A 6,071-nucleotide genomic window follows, 5' to 3' on the forward strand; every position below is an offset into this window, starting at 1 on the left:
TGTAGGAATGTCCTCTGTGGATCATTCCGAGAATCCATGATCCTTCTACTACACGTCCTCGCTCGTATTTTCGACGGCCGATTTTGCACTCATCGATTTCAATAACTTCACCGACACCGCCGATGCGACCATCCTCTTCGAAGTTGCTGTCAAGAGCAAGCATGCAGACCTCTCTACAAAATGAGAAGCGGTCTGAAACTTTCTCTCGAGAAATCGATTGATGGTTTATAATGCTGCTTTCCCGAATCGTTTGTTCAAAATTAAAATTTAATGCAAAACAATACATAATGAGCATACTGGCCGCTGCAGAAATGCGGCACCTCTCAAACCACGTGTTTTCTGCAAGGGTAATACTGTGACGATATTTGTGTATTTTATAACAAAGGAACGATCCGCAAACATGTTCAGACTCCACAAGAGTCATCTTCTTCTTATGTTTTGAGCAAAATCGTTCAGACAGAATAAATTCGATTTGTCGCAACCACTGAAGAGTTGTTTCCCTTTCTTGGAGAATTTTAGATAAACTAAAAATGTTATATGTTTCATCCATCTTGACGAGGACTCAAGAGAGGAAAATCTCGAAAATAATATTGCACGCAAGAAACACACGCCCTTAAGTACTATGAGCGCGGATGGAGGAGAAAGACATGTCGCTAATTGCATTGAAATTTGTAAATTTGTTACATTTCATCAGATATATCTGTGATTTTCTCAGAAAATATTACGATAAGATCTACAACTTTTATAGAAACGTCTTAAGAAAAATTATGTATTGGCTGAGATAAACGCAAAAAACCCCGGTATCCCAATGACTAGTCACAAAAATAAATTAGTTCAGACACGACCCCCTTTCCAACGTGCCATGGGGGGCGGAAAGGCATCCCTGTGACTGGAACCAGAAAAAACTTAGGTCACACCCCTGCTACTTTTCCCACGCGTCGTGGGGGCGGGAAGGCACCCCTGTAACTGGTCACAGAAATAATGTAAGGTCACACCCCTGCACCTTTTCCCACGCGTCATGGGGGGTGGGAAGGCACCCCTGTGACTAGTCACAGAAATAATGTAAAGTCACACCTCCGTCCCTTTTCCCACGCGTCGTGGGGGCGGGAAGGCGCCCCTGTGACTGGTCACAGAAATAATGTAAGGTCACACCCCTGCCCATTTTCCCACGCGTCATGGGAGCGGCAAGGCACCCCTGTAACTGGTCACAGAAATAATGTAAGGTCCCCACAAAAATGTGTATTTCTGTAAGATCTACAACCTTTATTGGAAGCATTTTGCGAGATTTTGCATATTGGCTGTGATAAACGCAAAAAACCACATTTTTTAATGGTTTTTCCGCGATTTCACCATGAAAATCGCCTAGTCGCTAATTTTCACTATCATTTTCGTAATCAGCGCGTCAAAATACATAAGTATACGCAGTGTGAAGGAAATCGTCACGTTCACCTATTCGGAACTTTATCTCTTTTTTATTATTTTATAGGTTTATTCTTCCCTTTAACACATAAGTAATCGAACAAAAAAAACCTTTTTCATATCAAATAAATGGATAAATTTTGACAGCTGCAGCAGTTTTCGATGCCTCGGAGCAGACGCTTTAAGAAATATTCTGCAGGGTCGCCATTTTGTAAAAAAAAGAAAAAAAATCACATGTTTTTTTACACTTTAACAATGTAAGAAAAAGATGTTGAAATTAATAAATGATCTAGCTTTTTTATCAACTTAAAAAAAAATTCATTAAAATTAATTGATTTTACCCTTTCTAAAGGTATCTCCCCCCTTCAATAGGGCAAAAGCGAAAGATAAAGTTTACATCGATTCTAGGACAGATAAACCTTACACGAATCAAAGGTAATTAAAAAATTTAAAACTTTTCTGAATAATCTTTCACCGTATAATCGCCCCATTTTTATTCAAGATGAAGCGAGAATTATGACGCCAGCGCTATCTATTGTCGCTTAACTTAATTAAATTGGAGAAAAACGGGGATTCCCATCTGTCAGTTGCTTTCTGCGCTTTTTGCTAAATGGCATTAAATAAGTTCTAATTCGTCTACAATAGTATAATTTATTTTGGAGGAGATATATGAGTAGAAATAAATTTGTTTCGTGTTTTCTGTTGCTGATTCTACATGTTTTACCGAAAGTTGCTCACTTCAGCGTAAGCCAGTAGATGAGGTCAAAATTATTCTCCTAATCTCGGTCAAACTTCGCCGAAATATGTTTAATTTTAACTGTTGCAAGTTTTCTCAGCCAGAAATTTCAACTTTTGTTTTTTCTGTGTTTTTAAAAATCAGGTGCTCCAATTTGTAGCTCGAATTCAATCATACTTTGTCGTTTTCCTCTTGCCACTAAGGACGTCGTGGCAGATGACAGCTTTTATTCTATTGTAGGATGAACTTTCGCCAAATACCATCTAAACTTCAACAACGGGAAACTTTATATGCAACAAAATTTAACTTTAGTTATTTCAATGAAGGATTCTAAGGAAGACTTAAGAGACTAGATAAATTTCAAGCAATTTAAGGAAATATTGTGTTTCATGTCACTCCACGGGTTTTAAGAGATTTTATAATATTTCAATGAATTTTTAAACAATTTTAACAGGAATGAAGGAATTTTAAAGGATTTCAAAGACTCGAAGATATTTGTAATATTTAAAGATTTAAAAATATATATGATTTTCGGGCCTTGAAAAATTGCTTATAAAAATGTCTTTTCACATCTTTTGAAATATTGCAATAAAAAATACATGTTCACGAAAGATTAAGGATTACAGACATTTTATTAACGTTTATTATGATCACATTTCTTTGAAACAGTTAGGTTATTTTAGATCCAGTTTAGCTTTTTGAAAAATCTAGAAAAATACATTAACAGTCTTTAATAATTGAATATATGAACTTGTAATCAAAAAGTAAATGTTAAAAAATAAGATTTTGATCAATTGTTTTCTAGAGTAGGCAGCTTTTTATACGATTCAATTTGATTTTTTTATTTTTATTTTAATAGCTTACAATTACACAAGTCTACGAATTAGAAAACATAAAAATCTCATTAAAATTTTTTTATAGATTTTTTTTCGAAATTTTGTATGTTTATTTTCATCTGAAACAATGACTTTTTTATATTTTGGACATTTCGCTTCAACGTAACTCGCAACCTCAACTAGCAAACTAATCAGGGAAAATTAAAATAATATTCTTTGCAGATTCGATGATCTTTAACTTGATAATACCTTTTGCAACAATATTGGTCGTTTCTAACCTGAGATATGGTTCGCAGAGTTAAGCTATCATCAAAAAAATTATTTTTTACTAAATTTATATTTCGAAAAACTAGTTTTTTCAATGCGATTTACTAGTTTAGCTGACAAAAATGCACTATAAAAATATAGTGAGACTAAATGTAAAAAATGACTGTGAAATAGTGTTATTTGGTCCCGTGCAGTAATTGTCAAACTCATTCCCAAGTTCCGATCTGCCCCCGATCGGATTTTCCCAATTTGGCCGCAAGGGGGCAGAAAGTGTGGCTCGCATCGGAACCAAGTAGTCGGATCAGGTTAGGTTAGGTAATATTATCTTAAGTTTACTGTTGTCGTCGTGACATTGTTTTGTTTGTATCAAACTTAAAATGCCAAAAGCAAAAAGTACATTGCGAGTTCGGAAGCACAGGATTTTTGGTAGAATTTCTTATATCCGCAATGAAGACGAGGATAAACTTCCGAAAAGCACTTACCTCCGAATAATTCGAAACTTCATATAACTATGTATTTTGACGCACTGATCACGAATATGATAGTGAAAATGCCAGAAAATTTTATTTACAAAGTTAAACCTCCAAAAACTATTAAAATTCCATGTTTTCCCGCTTATTTCAGTCAAAAATAAAAATTTACAAAAAAGTTTTAAATAAAAGTTGTATATCTTTCAATAACACGCACCTTATTTTGAATATACTTATACCCTACGTCTGACAGTTTTCGAGAAAATATACGATAAATATGAAAATTTATAAAAATACTGCAAAATGTTTAGCAGTGCAACTTAAATTGTATAAAAAAATTATAAAATTATAAAAATTATAAAAAATATAAAATCATAAAAACAATATATATTTCTAAAAGATCTAATAATTTGTACTTGTTTTTGGAACATATTAAAAAGATTCTTCAGATATTAATTTGGTCAAGGTGAAATGTCATACATCACGAATAAGTGACTTTTGAGATTAGGGACGCCCAACTTAATTTATTCTTCTCCAACTGCACGAAAATCATTTCTATTCCTAAAGTTGCACGTCAACTTCCTATGCATTCACATTACTTGAAAACATTACTTTATATAAAATATATGGAATGGCGGATTAGTAACATTATAGATTAAATGGTTTTAATATTTTCTTGAACATAACTACACTTTTAAAATATCATTTCACGTGCCCCATGTGCGTTAGTCAAACAAAATTCATTCCAAAATAATATTAAAAAGGTTCAAAAATATTTATAATTTAAATTCATGTATGAATGTGTGTGTAATAGCTGTAAATTTGAACATTGTTTTTAAACACATAATAGTTATCTCCAAAACGCAGACTCTTAACGATAAATTTAAGGAATACAAACAGTTCAATAAAGAAGAATATTGAAAAATTGAAGTTTTGTAAAACACAAAGTCTGAAAAAAATATTATTAAACATTTTTTAAAAATTTTACTAGGTATAGAAATAAAAATTTAAAGGGGCCACTTCTGGGGCTGATCAGGATTCAGGGTGTAATAATTGTTATTGAAGAAATGAAAATTAGATAATAAGATTATATTCATAAATAAATATACATACCAAAATTTTGGCATTCAGTAGTTGTACACACATTGCTCCACACTGGTTCGTTTGTTTCAGCACCCAAAACTTTGCACTTGTTAAAAATATCAAAGAAAAAAAGAAAAATAAGAATTCTTAATTTTTTCATGTATTTTACTGAATTACCAGCTGCTTTCAACTTGTAATTGACAAGTAACGTTTATTTGTTGCCTAATTGCCCTTGATAAGCCTTGTCTACTGAATCTAAGAAATAATAACGAATAGGTAAACAAGATGATAATATACGACCAACCTGAAAAAACACCAAAACACTTCAAAAACAATAGTAAATAGATGGTCAACACATTTTTCAAAGATAAAAGTTGTTAGAAGTAGATGTACATGCAACTTAATATTTTCTCAAGAATAAAAAGTACAAAAAAGCAAAATTTATACGCGTAACTCGCAGTAAAGATTAGATAACATTTAACGTCTTTAAAGTAATCGATGAAAAAGTCTGATTATTTTATTTTCAGAACAGTTTGAAAATTTTATAATTTTTCTTTTATTATATTACCTTATTATTAAATAATTCCCTTTTCATTTAATTAACGAAAAATAGTCAACTTCGACTGTGGATGAGGACAAAGAATCTAAATGTATTTAAATATGAAAAATAAATGGTTTTTTCACGTGTAAATCAACTATGTGATATGAATAATTGCATTCTTTTAGAAAATTTTGCATCAAATAAAAAAGTGTCTGCGCCTACGGGTTACCGAAATGTTGGCACGAATAGCCTAGGCAGTTTGGAGATACTCGTACCGAAAATGGTAATTTTTATTTAAACAGTAAAATGGATTTTTTAAATTTATTTATTAATTTTATTCTGAGAGCACGCTTGCAAGATTATTGAAACCTTTTAACAATAATGGACGAGATTGAAATCGCGTTTATCGATGAATGTTGCAATTAACATTTTTACATTTCACATCAGAGAAGGTATTAGATTTGTGTACAATTTAACTCCCCCCCCCCTGTCTTTTGGTCTGTAAGTTCTTAGTCTCTTAACAAAATAAATTTCAAGAGAATTGACAGATTCAATTGGTGCAGTTGTTTTAATCGTAAGAAATAGAATTAAAAATTTTAATATTTGGATAAACGACACAAACTACGAAAAAGTATGAATAGACAAAAATTGTGATCCTAAAGAAGATCTACAAATTTTGTAATAATCAGTTTTTAAAAGCTCGCGAAGTTTATGTTTTA

At 32.0% G+C, this 6,071-nt stretch overlaps 1 protein-coding gene across 5 annotated transcripts in view; it reads right to left on the reverse strand.

The window, feature by feature from the left end:
* LOC117169554 (neprilysin-2-like) overlaps nt 1-5,168 on the reverse strand; it is a 28,710-nt gene extending 23,542 nt beyond the window's left edge. For all 5 annotated transcript variants that reach the window (XR_004466677.1, XR_004466676.1, XR_004466675.1 and 2 more), the window contains exon 1: nt 4,842-5,168. The gene's annotated coding sequence lies outside the window, so the exon portion shown is untranslated. The remainder of the gene's footprint in view (nt 1-4,841) is intronic.
* Between the last annotated feature and the right edge of the window lie 903 nt (nt 5,169-6,071).

This window comes from Belonocnema kinseyi, chromosome 3 (genome assembly GCF_010883055.1).
Source record: "Belonocnema kinseyi isolate 2016_QV_RU_SX_M_011 chromosome 3, B_treatae_v1, whole genome shotgun sequence".
Classification (NCBI taxonomy): Eukaryota; Metazoa; Arthropoda; class Insecta; order Hymenoptera; family Cynipidae; genus Belonocnema; species Belonocnema kinseyi.